The sequence below is a fragment of the Amblyomma mixtum genome, chromosome 8 (genome assembly GCF_055824585.1).
Source record: "Amblyomma mixtum isolate Tamu chromosome 8, ASM5582458v1, whole genome shotgun sequence".
Lineage (NCBI taxonomy): Eukaryota > Metazoa > Arthropoda > Arachnida > Ixodida > Ixodidae > Amblyomma > Amblyomma mixtum.
The window spans coordinates 67,526,285-67,545,180 of record NC_143019.1 but is presented as its reverse complement, the minus strand read 5'-3'; the positions used below and the strand labels follow the sequence as shown (position 1 = coordinate 67,545,180).

The 18,896-nt window shown below is 48.1% G+C and overlaps 1 protein-coding gene across 1 annotated transcript in view; it reads left to right on the top strand.

The window, feature by feature from the left end:
• The first annotated feature begins 307 nt into the window (after positions 1 to 307).
• Positions 308 to 18,896, top strand: part of LOC149332836 (uncharacterized) — a 37,928-nt gene continuing 19,339 nt past the window's right edge. Inside the window, exon 1 of the mRNA XM_089558422.1 lies at positions 308 to 808. The gene's annotated coding sequence lies outside the window, so the exon portion shown is untranslated. The remainder of the gene's footprint in view (positions 809 to 18,896) is intronic.

Below are 18,896 nucleotides of genomic sequence, written 5' to 3'. Positions count from 1 at the left end.
GAACGATGAAAAAAGCTCCGGAAAGACAGAGCGGCGAAGTAACGTCAAGGAAAACGAGCCGCTACCGCCGCAACCGGCGAAAACAAAAAGGAATAAATCGAGCGACGGCGAAGCGCATCGCGTTCTTACTTTTTCGATTCGCCCCTCTCTCCCTTTCGCCCTCGCTGCACTTGCTCCAGCCCCCCCAACAGGACTACCCGCCCCTCTTCGTGACGTCACGTGGTAGGCGGACGGCCATTGGTCGACCACCGCACTCTTTAAGACGCAGCCACGCGCCGCTGCTGTCCGTTCGATCAGACAAGCCGCAGACGCCGTCGCGTCGTTGCGTCCCAGCGAAGGGCTGTGCGTGCCGCTGGTCTTCTCTACGACGGCGCCTGGAGCAGCGGGCGGGGGGAACGCGCGTGCCCCTCTTCTTCACGTCGGACGTCCCAAACGCGGAAACGGACTCCCGCGAAGCCCCAGCACCGCTAAGTGCGCGCGTGCGCCCAGTCGCCGGCACATCGGTGGTGTGGGAGGACTGCTTGGATTTGTCGGCGCCTTTGAAGCCAGTGCGCCTTGGCCTGGGATATTAACGGCGCCGCTTGCTCGTTGCGTTTTACGCTGGGGCTCTACCGGCGATCGTCGTGAAAACGTGAGGAGGACCGTCGAGCAGGGATTGTTAATCTACGACTGCTCTGCCCCGTACTGACTCTGAGCGACCTTCCCTGCTAAAGGACTATTTTTTGGCCTGGATAAAACGAGGATTAGGGACTCACCGGGGGCACCTCAGCAGCCTGCCGCGTTGGCAGCGGGAACAGCTGTCTCACTGGTGAGTGTAGGGTTCAGCTTCGACGATAGTACTGTGCATCTTTTGTCGAACGTCCACGAGCCAACTAAGCAGCCGCTTTGCCATAGGATGCAGTAGTTTGCTTTTATACTTGAAAAAAAAAAAAAAGAGGCCAACATGGATATGTGAAGTGCGACGACGCAGACTGGCGCAAGTCTCTTCCCGTGCTTAGTTTAGAACCACGCGAGTTTCGAAGCGGAGTGCAATATTCACTCGGCTTCGAAATCCAGATTTAACGAGAGATGTTCAGGATTCAAATGTCGATGTCAGACAGCATCTCCTTAGGTACTTGTAAGCTGTTTTGTTGCGTAGAAATGAGGATCTACATATTTGCGCTGTGTCGCAATGCGTTCATTAAAACAAATGTTTAGTTGCCCCCTGATTCGGTAATCTGGAGAATCTTTTCTGCGCGCAGTGCATTGTGCTATTAGGCGCCGACCGGAGAGAGCCACCATGTGTACGAATTGAAAACTCTAGCCTGCAGAGGGCGAATTTTCTTGAACGGAATATAGCCACTGCGTCTCGTGCAAAGGTTCTGGCATCCGATATGTATTCACGCTATGCTTTGCTGCAATAGCTCTTCAGAAGCTAAGGGCGTGCGTACACCGTTGGAAAGCTAATTGCGAAAAGTATTCACCTTTCAAGTGACGGTTATCAGGAAGGCTCCACATTCTGAGCCTGAATGGACTAAAAGAGTGCAGGGGTTAAACATTTTTGGGCTAACTGCTTTGTCACGATTAGCTCCTCACAGAGCAATCAATACTACTTTAGAGACTATCTTTAAAGCCATCTTCAGTCGCAGTCTTTGCGTGGACTAACCGTTTCATGGAGAAACTAAGCGCTACATTTAGTCGATGTTCACCTGACTTTTGACTTAGTGTGCCTGTATCGTGTTTTCGGAACCGCATTCCGGATATACAGACGCATCCACAAACGTTTCGTGCGGCGAGATATATTTTACAGGAACACTCGGGTCTGTAGGGCGCATATACGGATTTTTTGGACTGAATAACCACAAGTCATGAATTTAGTTGGCCTTTCTAGCATTAGAGACATGTATATATATTGTATCTCATATAGGCCGTCGTTTATATGGTTCATCTTTTTTCTGACTTTAGTGCTATATTACCTGAAGGGCGAAAGCGTTCCAGTGGCCTCAGGGTTAAAGCTCGCTTTACTGCTCCAGCAATATGAACTTCACAGGAGTCGCTATACACTTAATTAAACCCGTTGACTGCCTGTAGAGCTGGTGATGCATGCTTTCTAGAAAAACAACTCGGGCTACTTACTTCAGGCGAGCACACAGAGAGGACAGCACTCGTAATGTCTTGTCTGAATCGAGTAGGGCTGAATTACTTTTCTAGATACAATGCTTACCTCTGATTAGTTGGAACGATCTTCCGCTTCCACTGGCCCACCAACCTGTGAGCGGCACTGCAACGCCGTATAACGCTGCCACACAGCCTCAATCATCTTAAGCGGCATGCCCTTATAAAAATGATCTATAGATAGTCTATAGACTTCTTATTGATTCTGTTGACTTCCTATAGATATTGCTTTTTGTCTATTCATAGTCTATAGACTGTCTGTAGACAAAAGTCTTATGAAAGTGTATGGCCATCAATCTATAGATTGTCTGTTGTAGAGTGTCTATGGCATTTGTATTGCCTATAGACTTTTGTCTATAGGCAGTCTATAGACACTCTATAGACTGTCTAAAACTTGTTTTTAAGGGTGCGCAGCTAGAAAATTGATTTTTGGTGACATCCCAACATTGAGGTGCCGTCAAGGGAACGCATTGCCTTTATGCATTGCAGTTATGCATTCCTTTTCGCACGAGTGTCTCGACCGAGCACGTTCCCGCGGCTATGCACATACGGTCCCGAAAACCATTGTCTGCTGCTCGATGTTCGTTGTCTCGCGAAAATTACAGCCTTAGGAAGTAATTAGCACCAGGAACGGAGCGAACGAAATTGATAACGATGCCCAACCAAGGTGAACCACTCTCGAGGTGTGCACGAGCCGAGGCGCGCTGCCACGTTCCGCCCAGGAAGTGTCGAACGTGCGCGCATGGGGCACTCAATCACTCCTTGTTCACAGGTTGCAATTAACGGATGGTGCGGCCTATACTGCCATAGCTGGCGTGCGCCCTAACCAGTAATCTTGGCTGCGAGACGAAAGTTGACTAGCAGAAGAGTGTCCCCTCGTGGGGCATTATTTGAGAAGCGGGACGAATACGCACGAACTTGCGTGCGCGCACCTCTCATTTGTCTAGCATGCTTTCGCGGATCAACTCAACTACGTGCACATCTTCGTCTTCATCAACTTCTACCTGCAGTGCGCAGCCACAGTCAAGGAATTCTCTATCTTCATCGTCTTCGTTACCGTTCAAGCAGTTCTGCTTTCGCACGTTTATAGAGTTTAGGTAAAAGTCATCTGCCATACTTCAAAACTCAAGATGTGTTTCACGAGGCAAACATCATCTACAGACCACGTATAGTTTAATTTAGTTTATGGGGTTTTAACGTCCCAAAGCGACTAAGGCTATGAGAGACGCCGTAGTGAAGGGCTCCGGAATAACTTCGACCACCTGGGGTTCTTTAACGTGCACTGACATAGCACAGCACACGGGCCTCTAGAATTTCTAGAGGCCCGTGTGCTGTGCGATGTCAGTGCACGTTAAACAACCCCGGGTGGTCGAAATTTCCGGAGCCCTCCACTACGGCGTCTCTCATAGCCTTAGTCGCTTTGGGACGTTAAAACCCCATAAACTAAACTAAACTATACGTGGTCTGTAGATGATGTTTGCCTCGTGAAACACATCTTGAGTTTTGAAGTATGGCAGATGACTTTTACCTAAACTCTATAAACGTGCGAAAGCAGAACTGCTTGAACGGTAACGATGAAGACAGAGAATTCCCTGTCTGTGTCTGCGCGCTGCAGATAGAAGTTGATTAGGACGAAGATGTGCAATGAGTGCACAGAGCGAGAGTGTGTTGCAGTTCAACTCGAGGCGCGATCGGCTGCGGCGGTAGCCGGAGTTTGGTTTGGTTTGGTTTATGGGGTTTACCGTCCCAAAGCGACTAAGGCTATGAGAGACGCCGTAGTGGAGGGCTCCGGAAATTTCGACCACCTGGGGTTCTTTAACGTGCACTGACATCGCACAGTACACGGGCCTCTAGAATTTCTCCTCCAAAGAAATTCCAGCCGCCGCGGCCGGGATCGAACCCGCGTCTTTCGGGTCAGCAGCCGAGCACCGTAACCGCTGAGCCACCGCGGCGGCGCAGGTAGCCGGAGTGTTGTGCCATGCGATCTATTTGTGTTTATGGGACTGTTTAGTCTCTGCGAGAGCCGTGTGATGGACCGCCATGCCGAATCACCGCGGTCATTGAAATCTTTTTTCCTGAGCTGCGCACTTTGGCGCGGGGAGTACATGCTGCCCTGGAAGAGCCACACCAGAATTTTAATGTTTGGGAATGTGGGGACTATTTCATATGGTACTATTCCATATTTCGGCACTATTTCCATGCAATAAAGCAAAAAAAAAATGCGGTGATAGCCTGTAGCGCTCTTTAGTGCACTGACCACCAAACTATGAGTTCGCGCCGCCGCGGGTTGGAATCCGAAGCGCGGCAATATTTGTTTCATTGCGTAATAATATTTGACGCGTAATACGCAACAGAAGGTGCCAGTACACAGTACTGGTGCACTTTGCATGTTATCTCTATCGGATCGAAATTCTGAAAGGTGCCATGGTCACAGTCGCTTATAACTTTTTTTTTTCAAACCTGCTTCTGGCTTCTCTTTTCAAAAACAGCTCCCTGCCTAGTTGGATTAATTCAATCTCCATGTTTGCGTAATTTTCAAAGCGAAGGACACAGTGCTTCCTGCGTCTTTTGTCGCTGTTTGAGCATCGCTTCTAAAATCTGGGAGACACGCCTACTGCGTCAACTTCTTTCCCGGTACCGTATACTAGTTTTGCATTGTTCAGTCTGTACGCCTGGTGGATGCTTGCCAGCGAAGGAGGATGAAAGAGTAAGGCATGTATACCTGTCAAGAATGGTCGCCTGACGCATCCCGATAGCCGCCTTGTGTACGTGCAGCGGAGGCGCCATTCCGCAGGCATGAACCAGCCTTCTTCTGTTGACGCGCACAGATCGCGCGGAGTCGAGGACGATACTGCGTCGCTCCGAATGCCGCTACGTACAGAACGGGCCTTTAAGCGCTTCGCCGCCGCCGCCAAGTGTACAACGTAGTACATGGAGTACGCACGGTTAGACTAAGAGTGGCGCTTTGGAAGATGAAGGAAGACCTTCTGCGCGTCCTTGGCCATCTCGAGCGGTGCGACGACGAAACTGCGCTCGCGGTAGACTACGCGCGCGGGTGCTCGACGGCGGCAGTCGATCATTTTTTTCCGCGTCTATTACGCGAGCCGTCGGAAGAAGTTTCGCCACGCGCAGTATGCATTGGCAGCGCAAGAAGAGAAGAAGAACCTCAATGCGAAAACGAAATGAAACAAAAGCGTACTACTAATGCCCCATAAATCTCCCTCCCGCAAACGGTTCATTTCCCCGTGGGTTCTCAAGCGACCGCCGCCACTGCTACGTGTCACGAGCAACGGCGCCCGTATGCATTTGAAGAAGGATGGGGCGACGCCGGTGTGCGAGTACCACGCTAGGCCTAGATTTAGGCTTAGCTAGCGAGGAGGGCGCCGCCTCGGGGCTTGAGGCCTAGCTATAAGAACGGAGGAGCGCGCGCGTGCTATATATTCAGGCTTTTCTGTCCGCGCGTGCTAGTTCGAGCGCAATTATAAGCGCCGGTAGGAGAGGACCGCGGAAACGACTTCCGCGTATGCTCGTGCCAGGACGTGAAGGCATTATGTCAAGGAACGGGAGGGGCCGAGAGGGGAGTCGGCATGCAAGAGGCTGGCCTATAAGCCTCGAGCTCTGAGGCCGGGCATGTGGGTGAAATAAGTGTGAGACTGCGCACTCTGTGTAGACGTTCTATGCATTTTTCGATGGAAGAGATAGTGGTTATTGGTGTCATTAAAATTAGTTCATCGGCTTTTAGACAACTCCGCACAGCTTATTTGCACGCCTTTCTGCAATATTATTTTTTCGTCATATGTTGTTGTGGAGCAGCAATTCTTCTAAGCGGCAAAGAAAGACAAAATAACCGTAAAGCGTTGTATTCCTTCTGTGACATGACTAAAATGAACGCCAGCATTTCAAGACCGTTTTGTCATGCCGTCTTGAGGTCACAAACGTACGAAGGGGACAGCAAAACTATATAGCTTCCAAATAGGCTACAGCTGCATGTTACCACCCACCGCGATGGCTCAGTGGTTAGCGCGCTCGGCAATATACTGAGCGGAAATACCCGGGTTGGAACCCGACCGCGGCAGCCGCGTTTCGATGAAGGTGAAACGCAAAATGCGCCCGTGTGCTGTGCGATGTCAGTGCAGGTTGAAGATCCCCAGGTGGTGGAAATTATTCCGGAGAAGACCTCCACTACGGCACCTATTTCTTCCTTTTTTCTATGAGACTCTCCTTCCTCCCTTCCCTTACGGCTTGGTTGAGATGTCCACCGAGATATATGAGACAGGTACTGCGCCATTTCCATTGCTTGAAAAAAAAAACAATTTCCAATTTCATGTTACCAAACTGAAAATGAAAATCGGATTTTGGTCTCCTCTGGTCTCATTAAAGCTCGCAAGTGCGCTCGACAGAAATTGCACTGGGCGCGACGAAAATTGGCTCTTTATGCCTACTGAAGACGAGGGCCTTTCCAGCAGAGCTCTTGTCTGGGCTGGTTTATCAAGTCATCAACTTATTATACGCTCTGACAGTTCTTTGATCCCATGTATCGCGTTTTACACCGATCCATATCGAAATGTTTCTGCGAGGCGCGCACGCGGAATATGAAAAATGCGCGTGATTCATATGGTCCGAATACTACACGCCACTCAATAAGAAGGTCTATACACAGGCTTCCCCAATATTTCCGCCCGACGTGCTCTAGGTCATGCGGCGTCCATCTGTATACCTACCTTTGCGTGCCGATTGGTCGCAAAGTCTGTCTATTGTTAACCTAGGTACTGCGTAACACTAACATGGACGTGAAGAGCACGAGGACAGGTGCAGAGGCCATGCCGCACAGACAATGCCGCTCTTCACAGTGGCAGTTGGTCGGGAAAACACCGAAGGAAGGGCCCACTGCAGATGAGAGCGAGGAAGATGAATGGAAAGCTAGGGAGGTTAACTGTAGTTAAGGCCAGAATGCTACCCTACACATGTGCAAGGAAGAGAGGACAGGGCGATCACTTTTTCACGTGTCCGTAGGTCATCACTAACAAGGTACACACGGCACACGCTGAAAGTTTACAGCCTTGAACTCAATCCTGAATCCTTCGAGCGCTTCAAAAGCGCCTTCATAGCTGTCCTCTGCGATGAGGGTTTAGTCCAAGGACCCACAGTTTTGGCTTCTGTAAGGGGATGAGGCTCTAAGATGCAGAGCTTTACAGCTGCAGGATGACACGCTCAACCCGGGGGCAATCACAAAGTAAGAGCTTAATTGTCCCTTCGCACCTGCAGTTCTCACACACAGGAGAGTCTACGCCTATGCCTATGCTATTCCGTCTCGATTCATGCTCCGGATGTGTCGCTAGTAAATATACGAAATCCACCCGTAAATTTCATATCAATCATGTAGGAAAGCCAATTTTGAGTTGTCGTCATGCTGAAAGTTTCGGTTTAAATAGTTGCGTTGGGGACTTTTTCCGCAATGCGTCAGCGTGGTAAGCGGCCGCTCTTACGCTCGCCTGCCAACGAAAAAAAAAAAAGACAACTAATACGGGTTATAGACTGTCTACTGAATTTCTGAAAATTGTTGTAAGAAATTTTTGCACGGCCAAATAAGAGCGCAACTTCTACATGACATTGCAGGGCACCATAGCCTGCACCGTGTCTAGATAAGTTCACAGAAAGTAGCATAGTCGCTTTGGAAAGGGCACACTGAATTGAACGTGTCCTTCTTAGTAGTTGGTCATTTTGTATAAGCAGAGCTCGGGCATTTTGGGCGCCATCCAAGCGTCCGATGTTGCATGCGCTGGATTTCTTCCATCTTCAGGCCCGGTTTTCCTCTGTAGCGGACTTGATTATACTTCTAATTAGCCTAAGTGCCTGATATCTCTCGTCCGAATGGCGTTTACGAACGGGACAGGCCCCTTTCATATGAATAGCGACGTCTGAATACGTAACGCAAACACTTCCACGGCTTGAGTCATTCTCGGAAAGAGATTCGAAGAGATCTTCCCAGGCAGATGAATGGAGGCTTCCTACAGCGTCGGATGAATAGCTGCCAAGAGAATTTCGTGTTCACGGGCACAGCGATTATTAACCGATAAACTGCCACTTCTCTCAGTTGCCACTGAAAACTGATGCCTTACTGGGCGCGGCCGCATCTTTAATCCTATATGGAGGTTGTTATCTGCAGAAAGCAGAAAAATTTCTCTGGTATTCCAGCTGTGATCTGAGAATAGATAATAACATGACTCCCACCAATGTGAGTCATGTTGAATGTACTACCCCCCCCCCCCCCCCCCAGGGGCCTTTAAGGGTCAAATAAATGATGATGATGAGTCTGGTTATATACCGCCAAGTTACTCGCAGTAAAGCCAGATCACGATCATGCCACGCCCTCATACTATTTCCACCTACGCATGCAGTTAGAGGTCGCTGTTGTGAAGCAACCGCAGTTCAGGCTCACTAAGTAGAAGAAAATACACTGATCGATTGCAGATTTAAAATAGTGGCCCATTCTGCTATAGCATCGCAAGGCAGTCGTCCTTGATCCAAACAGGATGACTCCTTATCATCAAGAAATATTGCGCTCGTTGTCTGGAACGCTGTGTACTGCTGGCTACAGATTTACAATGTGTGCATGACAAATGATAACTTCGTGGTCATCGCAACGACGTGAGACAAATTAAATAAATGAGATGAGCGTAAGATGGCCAAAATAATATAGAGGATCCTTTACTAAACCTCAAAAATAAAAGAAATCAATAACTCACTACTCTTTAACATTTACAACAGGCATAAATTGCATAGGTTTTAGTGCGGACTTGTAAAGAGTGGAGTAAAATCGCGATAACTTATGTTCCAGTTTCTTACTCGATGGAATGAGAGCTAAAGTAACACATTTTGATGGAAAGTATACCATCGATGAGGATTTAAATACAATGGACACATGATTTGAAGTTACATGGGCGTGTGCCCTTAGAACAGCATGGGCCCAAGACCACCCTTCATGGCGCCTCGTAAGTTAAAGAACCCCAGGTGGTCGAAATTTCCGCAGCCCTTCACTACGGCGTCCCTCATAGCATGAGTTGCTACGGGACGTTAAAGCCCCAATAAACCTAAACCAATCATAGTTATGAGACACTGAAATGCAGAAATTTAAAAAAAAAATGATGCAAAAGCCAAATCTTAACGCATCTGGAGTTGTTATTTTTCGTTGTGCTTATTTCCCCTCTAGATGCGCGTGCCACTTCCCGCTGTGTCGCTGCTTATGCGCTGTACCAACGCGCGAATATGGCAGTTATTCGCAAACGTCGGACATAAGGAAAAATGGATATTTTTTTGCTTCTAGATCATCTTTGCCTGTGTGGTTAAAAACACTCTGGAAGCGAAAGCTTTTCCATGCATCGATACTGCTTCTGCAGTGGTAACGGTGGCTAATACGTATCGGATAAGTGACGAGCGCGAGTTCGTTGCGTTAAGAGTGCAGGCTTTAGACCGGGACATGAAGTTCACGGAACAAAACGACCAAGATTCTCAGGCAGCGTGGAGGTTCGTCAAGTTCGACAAAATGGCGTCGCGCAAAGACGGCACCCATGCAAAAGACGTCAGCTAAACACTTGGCGGCATGCGCCAAATAAAAGAGAGATGAGATGGCGCCCAAGGAGCCGCTGTAAATCAGCTCAGAGCGCGTTGCAATGAATACCGTGCGGAGGTCGGTCGGCCGTCGCCGCTTCATTACCTTTTCAAATTGCGCTGGCGACGAGACGGCGAACCGAAAGCGAGGCGGCGAACCGAAAGCAAGGCGGCTCTTTCTTTGTGTCGCTGCGCATAGCCGCAGAAGGAGCGCAGTGGTGAACGCATCTTTCGTATCTTGCTCTGCACTGAAGAGCCTGGTGGGGTGGAAGCGCTGTGTGGCCTATAACACGGTATACATTCTGCCCACAACGTAAGAGTAGCGCAAAACCAGGACGACGGACACAAGGGGAGAGAACACACACCAACAACACAGGCGCTGTGTTGTTGGTGTGTGTTCTCTCCCCTTGTGTCCGTCGTCCTGGTTTTGCGCTACTCTTACGTTATGGATCAATACCGACTTGCCCAAATTTCCACCCTGGTGAAACATTCTGCCCAAAGCGGCTAAAATGGACCTTGCCTCCAGGGCCGGTCAGTCCATGTAAGACCTAACAGGGCTGGCCATGGCTGTGTAATTCCTCTCCGAGAAATTATTCCTGCTGAAAATATTCCTAAACAGTCCGTAGACTCGGTAGATTCATTATAGAGTCCATAGATAGAGAGTTCATAGACAAGCTTCAAATTCTCTATAGACTGTCAATAGATTGTGTACGAGCTGTCAAAGTATATTTTTGTGAGCCGTGGTTAGCCATTTAAAGAACTAATGACTACGACGTTCCCCAAAGGATAACTGCGGTGCCACTTTTAATCCTTGATAAGTGAGAATCGCATTAGAACACAACAAAGGTCTAAACGTGCAGCAGGACTAAACGAGTGCTCACTCAGACTCATACATTCCTGCGATCACTCGAACTGATGAATTCCGATTCATTCAGTCTCACAGCTGACGTGGACTCACTCCGAATCACGACTAATCCGGGGTCAGCCATTCGTTGCGACTCACTTCGACTTCTACTCAGCCGCCGCGGTGGCTCAGTTTTTGGCACTCGGCTGCTGACCCGAAAGACGCGGGTTCGATCCCGGCCGCAGCGGTCGAATATCGCGAAATTATAGACGCCTGTGTTCTGTGCAATATCAGTGCACGTTCAAGAACCTCAGGTGGATAAAATTTCCGGAGCCCTTCACTACGGCGTCCCTCATAGCTTGAGTCGCTTTGAGACGTTAAACCCCATAAACCTAAACCTTACTTCGACTCACAACTCATTCGGGCTCACTCACTCATTTCGACTCGTGACTCTTGTGCTCACTCAATCATTTTGACTCACGAGTGATTTGGGCTCACTCACTCTTTTCAGAAGAATAAGAATGGGGTGGAGTGCATATGGCAGGTTCTCTCAGATCATGAATGGCAGTTTGCCAATATCCCTCAAGAGAAAAGTATACAACAGCTGTATCGTACCGGTACTCACCTATGGGGCAGAAACGTGGAGGCTAACAAAGAGGGTTCAGCTTAAGTTAAGGACAACACAGCGAGCTATGGAAAGAAAAATGTTAGGTGCAACGTTAAGAGATCGGAAGAGGGCGGAGTGGGTGAGGGAACAAACGCGGGTTAATGACAACCTAGTTGAAATGAAGAGGAAGAAATGGGCTTGGGCAGGGCATGTAATGCGAAGGCCAGATAACCGCTGGTCGTTAAGGGTAACGGAGTGGACTCCAAGAGAAGGCAAACGTAGCAGGGGACGGCAGAAAGTTAGGTGGGCGGATGAGATGAAGAAGTTTGCGGGGATACAGTGGCCGCAACTGGCAGAGGACAGGGTTAATTGGAGCGACATGGGAGAGGCCTTTGCCCTGCAGTGGGTGTAGTGAGGCTGATGATGATGATGATAATGACTTTTTTCAGCTCAAGACACACATGGGCTCACTGAAGTATCACAACGCTGAGCCGGCCTAGACGCGTACGAAGGACCTCTGCGCCCGCTCAGCTACATTGTGAAACTCTGACAAAGCTTCTGACACATTGCCACGTGGCTCATTACCGCATCCTCACCCGTGTTAACTAGCAACGAGGAAAGGACAAAACGCTTTCTTCCTCGCCTCCGCGGATTCCTTTTCGGTCCCCCACCGACGTCGCCCAGCCGTCTTGCCCTCAAGCGTGCTTGGCCATGGCAATAAATCTTTCCGCCCTACCGCTGCCACAAACAAGGAAAAAAAAGACTAAGCTCGCGCCGTCGTCTCGTGAACGCAGACCATGAACCTGAGCCTGGACGTACTCATGACTCAGTTGATGATTGTAATGTGAGTTCTGACTCCCCCACGACTCTGGTATGATCTGAATAAGAGTACAAACTCACTCGCAACTCAGATCATGATCTGCATGTGAGTCCTAACTCACTCACGACTCAGATCATGATCTGAATGTGATTCCTAACTCACTCTTGACTCAGATCATGATCTTAGTGAGAGTCCCGACTTACTCACCACTGAGATCGTGGCGTGAATGTAGGCCTGAGTGAGCCCTAGTGAGTCAACTCATGAGTGAATTCACAGACCTGTGAGCAGGGTTGAATGATTAGAGACCGGATATACTGTCGCAACTTTTAGTAGTAGTAGTAGTAGTGGTTTATTTAAAAATAAAAAAGTGAAGCAAAAGAGTGTTGCCGGCCGCGGCAATTGCTATCTGATATCTTAAGCACCCGAGCTGCAGCCGGCGGAAACGAAAGGGAAAGGGAGAGGATAGTGAGGACAAGTATAGAGGGGAGCGACAGCAAGAAAGGACAGGGGAGAACAACTTTTAGTTACCAAATTCCAAAACAGCAACCACTGCGAGATTAACTGAAAAGGTTCAGTCAGTCAGTTAGTCTCCGGGCGGAGAAACCCATTTATAGCGAGGCCTGAGTATTGTAATTATCCCCATTTCAGAAATTAGAGTGTACAATACGGTGCACTCAAAACCAGAAGGTACCTAATAGGGCATGTTGACTAGATCTTTGTGGAAGTAACCGCACAGCGGCAAACCAGTATTTCACAGAACAACGATTACTCCTTTAGAGACGAACTGGTAGCATATACCAGGTGTCCCAGCTAAATGTAACCAACCTTTTAAAAAACTCGGGATGCCCTAGCCGTCTGAACCCAACTAAGGGTTCTTTAGAGTCGCGTGACCTGATGTGCAGTATTTTTTTTCGTTTTTCAAGGTTAAGTAATTTGTTAAGCTTAATTAGCTAACTTTTTAATTATTGACTTGAGGAACAAAGTTTAAATGGAAAAGTTGTAGATCGCTTTGAGAAACAGCTTACTGGGACATTTGCAGCAAAGTAATATTTACGTAAAGTAGTTTTTTTACCGGCCTTTAGCCATAACCCGCACAATGAGAAAAAGCGTCCACACGACAACTGTGCCACTTCAACGTCCCAAGACGCGCCTTAACGCGCCTTTTTCTGAAGTCCTCTCCTCGATGAGACTTTGGGTGCACATTGGGGCAGAGAAGTGAGCGAGCAGCTGGTCACGTGACAACTTTCTTTTAAGGCCAATAAATGAAGCTACGTAAATTGTAACTTGACGGAAACAGCACTACTAGCGGTTTTTCGAGGCGATCTAAAACTTTTTCATTGACACTTTCTTCCAAAAGGCAATAATTAAAAATTGAGCTAATTAAACGTAACTAATTAATTAACTTTGAAGAGCGAAAAAAACATTCAAGACTAGGCCACGCGACTGAGAACAACCCTCAGTTGGTTTCAGTGGACTAGGACACTTCGCCTTTTTTAAAAGTTTGGTTACATTTAGCTGGGACACCCGGTATATTCAACCAGGGGTAGCTTTCCTACATTCTAGAGGTGGTGCCCAACGCGTGCAGTTGATCGCATTTTAGTGATGTTTTGTTCGGAGCGTGAGTAGGCAAGCACATTCCTCGCTTCATTTCACCTTGGCAGTGTATCGTGCCCTCGAAAGAGTAGGCCGCCAACCGGACCGGGGGCGAGACAAGAGGCGGCGCTGTTCGCCTTATGACAGGCGTACGCCGGACACATCGGGCAAACCTTGCCCGTGTGCGTATAAGTGTGTAAAGGGTACTCGCTGTGGGCAAGCATTCAATGGCAGCAGGGACGGCCGTAAAAGAAAAACGTCGATGAGATATTAAGCGCGTTCGCGCTGCTCGTTAACGATGCATAACTTAAAGAGAGCTATTCCAGGGGGAAAATTGTTCCTGCCTTCTTGCCAGACAGGAATGATCGTAAACGCTGTTTTCGGTAGCCGTGGGTGCTCGCGGCTTCTCCCATGCGCGGTTCTTCTTCTTCGTGGAACTGGAGAGCACGCCGCAAAGTTTTTTTTTTTCTTTATTTTCTGAGGTTGCGTGCAGAAAGGCAGACAGACCCGCTTCCATCCCTCCCCTGCACGCCGCGGTTTTTCGACTCGACCCGTGTAAGGCACGAAGGTCAATTGGTTTCCCAGAATCCGCTGCGCGTGCCTGCACGCGACGCTAGAACCAGGCAGACCGCCGTGTGCTCCTTGTGTGGTGCCCGTGACTCAAAATGTAGAGTCGTATGCTTAGGTAAGGGCGCCTGTACACTTGTCTGCGATTTACTGCCACGCATAATGTGCCCTTTTGAGCCATGAGAGGTCGCTCCGAACGAAGCTCGCGTTGTATCCCCAAAACAACGCGATTTATTCGAAACCGGCGTTTGGCTCTAAAACTAAATCCTTTCCTTCTGTTTTCTTGGCTGTTTTGTTTCTGCACGGTGCTGCGCGTATGCGAAAGCAGTCGTAAACGACCATAACACATCATGTCTACATATAGCGCAGGATTAACGTAAATTACTCGGTTTACCTGGAATCTATACTTAAGAGCATAAGGCGCGTTGTAGAATGCTAACTAAACTAAGCGCTTTGTTTAATAGCATCTAGAATGCTAAACGAGCAGGCGCCCTAACTAGCTTATACTGCGATGAGATGAAGTTAAGTGCGTTCAAAGGAATTCCTAGCCGGGAACGCTGACTGCTGCTCAGGAACTCATGTAGACAACACGAACGTCCGGCGTGTGTACCTAACTAGTCGACAATTAAATTGACACAGGATTCGCATATGCGATGATTGGTCTCCTCCTGAAAGCATGTTCTTCAGTGGCAGTGCCTGGTAAGGAGTAAAGCAACTAGTCTACTTCGTTAACACTATATATGCTGTGCGGTTGTGCTGTAACGCCATGATGCTGTCGAAATTGGAGAGCGATGAACAGCTTTGAGTACACGTGGAAGCTCCCAAACGACATTACTTTTCCATGAGCAGTCTTCAAAGCCCAGCCGCCATCAAACAGCTTCCACCTTAATTTTAGCAAGCTGAGAAAGACATAATATTGTACGAGCCGTGCCAGTAGAGCTCCGGGGCGCCAGTAACCGCAAAAGTAATAACGACAGGAAGAAAGAGACAAAGTGAAAGCAGCTTTGAGTCACGTGCCTGCGTATATAGTCACAGAGGTCGAAACGATAACGGCGCGCAAGCTTTCACGTAGTCGGAAAACATTAACCAAGAGAAAAGAACAGAAATCATGCGCACCCACTACACAAAACATGGGCGTCGTCGTTCTCGAACTGGGCCCTGCACTTTCTCTCCATCAACACTCTCAGCGAACAACGCCCTTTCTCCCTCACACTTTCACCGATCACGTGCATGTTCGTGCCCGCTTGCTTTCTTAGGGAGCTTACTCACGGTGCGGCCGTAGACTTATAGGCAGGTGCTCGGAAGGGGGGGGGGGGGGGGAGGGGTTGCGTGTAAGCCGTATACGTGGGTGTAGAGACGCTGATTTCGGTATATCGGAGCCGCGAAGGAGAGCTTGTGTGTGATAACAGCGCGCGACGCCAGGGCGCACGCGTCGCCTGTAGTTACACACAGACACCAGTCCACAAATGCGAGCAGGTCGTGAAAGCACGCCAGAAGAAAGATGTTGCAGCGTGTGCTGTGTTTAAGTTGCCGAAAACGCCCGAGAAAGTACGCCTCCCACTCCACCATAAAAAAAAAAAACTAAGAAAACTAAGACCTGCCTCTGATGGCTGGGGCGCCGTCAGAGCCAGGTCGTAAATGGCACCGACGTTTCGGCGAACGACGCAGACGACACTGGTCCGAAGCAAGGAGGGGAAAATAAATTACGTACTGGAAACGAACAGCTATGGAAGTGGGACGTGTGCACACTCGTCTCCGTAAGCGGTGCATCAGACTGGGTGGAGCCGCGGCGGGGCGACCACGAGAGCTTTTTCTTTTAGTCGTTGTTGTTCCGCAAGTACAAGGCTTCCTTTAAGCAAACGAAGGTACAGGTAAAGATAACAAGGCTCAAGATAACGACCTCGCATACGCTCCGGACACTTAAGCCATAACAGCACATATAGTCGCGCTATATTGCTGGGGGCGAGTCTTGTCATCGTCGACGGCTTCTTCTGGTCTACAGCGAATGTATTGTTGAGTAAATTTTCTTTTAGATATTTTCAGCAGACAGCGCATTGGATCCTGATAGTTTAGCAAACAGGCTATAAGCCTGTCAGGCTCTATGAGCCTTTAGCTCCTGCTCCATTTTTGTCTCTTGTGAGAAAATGAAATGAAATGAAAGAAAGAAAGAAGGAAAGAAAGAAAGAAAGAAAGGAAGAAAGAAGGGAAGAAAGAAAGCAAGACAGAAAGAATGAGAGAAGGAAAGAAAGAAAGAATGAAAGAAAGTAAGAAAGAAAGAGAGAAAGAAAGAAAGAGAGAAAGAAAGAAAGAATGAAAGGAAGAAAGAAAGAAAGAAAGAAAGAAAGAAAGAAAGAAAGAAAGAAAGAAAGAAAGAAAGAAAGAAAGAAAGAAAGAAAGAAAGAAAGAAAGAAAGAAAGAAAGAAAGAAAAACTGTTCGGCTTTTGACGTAGTTCAACCGAGTAGACGTGCGAATGCATGTGTTTAGTCTGGTTGGCTTTATGGTTTTGTTTGCTGGGTCGTTGGCACGTCTGGCGACGATATTACGTAGTTCGATAGTAGTATTAGCTGACGAAGGTGACGATGTGTGATGCACAGCGCCAGAGTGTGTTTTAGTGATGTGCGTGATGTGCTGCGAGGCGTGATGTGCTGATGCGATTGCATATAGTGTTCTAGTGCAGCGACCAGTAGCCCCCTTACCCATTGCAAAGAAACTACATGCAGTGTTCTCAGCAAGTCACTCACTGCTTGCGCGAGCCGATTCAGAAACCAAACGGCGTTACATATGTGCCGATCTGTTTTGCGTTTTATATATTACTGATATCGTAATTTTCAAGAGCTATTTCCTAATACCTGCTGTCCATACTTTTCTCTCTTATGAAGTCACCTGAAGCAGTTTAATGATGAGTCGAGAGCTTTTTGTCATTGGCAATTTGTAAATAACTGCCAACGACGGAACGCTTCCTAGGTATCGTTCAACTGCTTCACGTCTCCTACATAGTCGCCTACGTATGCTGGCAAAATCTCAAACCAAAAGAAAAAGGCGAACAATGAAATACAGCAGTCTGGTTATCACCATCTTTCGTGCACACCCTTTCCACTTCTGCTTCATGCATTTCAAAGTGGCATCTGTGTGTTGAACGTATTAGAAGTAAATGTTTTATTTTCCGTCATGTACTTACATACACGTAAGTACATACGCAGGCGACAGCAGGAGCGTAGGATCGAAATCAAGGCGGAATAACTCATTGGCATCCACCCTAGAAGATCCACGCGGCTAGGAAGGAAAGCTACGCAGCTTTCATAAAAACTTCGTAGTCGAAGGCAAATCCTCTCGCTGCCCTGGCTAGCACAGCCGATAGAGCGAAATGCGGTGGTGCCAGGTTCGATCCCCGAGCCAGGACGAATTTTTCGTCAATTGCGAAGTTTCTGTAAAGCTGTGTAGCTTACCTTTGTATAACTTTGGTGGATTCGATTGCAGCCTTATTTAAACCTAGTCTACCTCTGGAGATTCCTTTAAATTCTGTCCTAAGGGCATTGCACTGCTGAATGCCAACCACAGGCTCAATACCGGGGACGAGATTTCGGGTGCGCAATCCCTCCACGGCAGCCGAATGACATCCAAACATTCGCAAGCATTGAGATTGCGGGGCCGGTGGAAAAAAATAAGCGTGGTCGAAAAAAATCGTTCTTCAGTCTTCCTAAATACAGACTGGCTCATAGGCCATGATATGCACTCTAAACCAAATACGAGCAAAATGGGACAAACAAGCCGGAACCGAAGCCCTTATATGTGCAGCCGGGATGTGTAGATTTATCTGGAAATATTATTTTATGGCTATTGTTTTCTTATTAGAATAAAGGTTTCGCTGCTCGGTGCAGTAACTTATGCGATGACTCATCAGCTCTGCGGATACGGGTCGGAAGGTGTCCACACGACGGCTCGCAAACTGAGCAGAGTGTGTTCAAAAACCGGTTTGCCTCGGTGCCTTTGACTTTCGGAGCACGCGCCCGAAGCGCGGATACACGAGGGGGTTGCGGTGCGGTACAGCAGGGTGGCAATTGTATCGAGAGCCATTCTCGTTCGAGGGAGAGGGTGGTAAAGAATGATGTCGAACGGGCCCTTTCGAGTAACCCCTGCTCCATTACACAAGTGGCCCGTGTCGCTGGCGTGCCACTGAATCACGAATGAGTCGTCTCATAAAAATTGGTGAGGTCTTAACGGAATTAAAACCCAGTGAAAACATCTGTTTAGCGTGGTTGGCTCACAGTTTTGCTTTGATGGGTCAGCGGCACGTCTGGCGACTATATTACTCAGGTTAAGCTCTGATCAATGTTAAGCTGATCTGATCTTTCGCGCCGCAGATGGAATACGCCGATGTGCAATGCACACCACCTGCAGTTTAACATGAGGCGCGACCTGCTGGGAAGGTGATCGTGTCGCCGCGGGTTCGACTCCCAGTCGGGCTATTCTTTTTTTCTTGGTAGGTGTTGTAGAGTAGATTGCTTTCGCACTCATGTACTCTGCATATAATCAACAAATATGTACATACCACAAATTTCAGATTCAAACAATTGCGACGGTATTTTGTTGATATGTGATGTATTTTTTTTTTTGCATTCATTACTTCCGATTCTCTAGGTGCACTATGATCTAGAGACAATTTTGTGCATTTCTCTAAAATTTTGATCATTTCATGCAACTT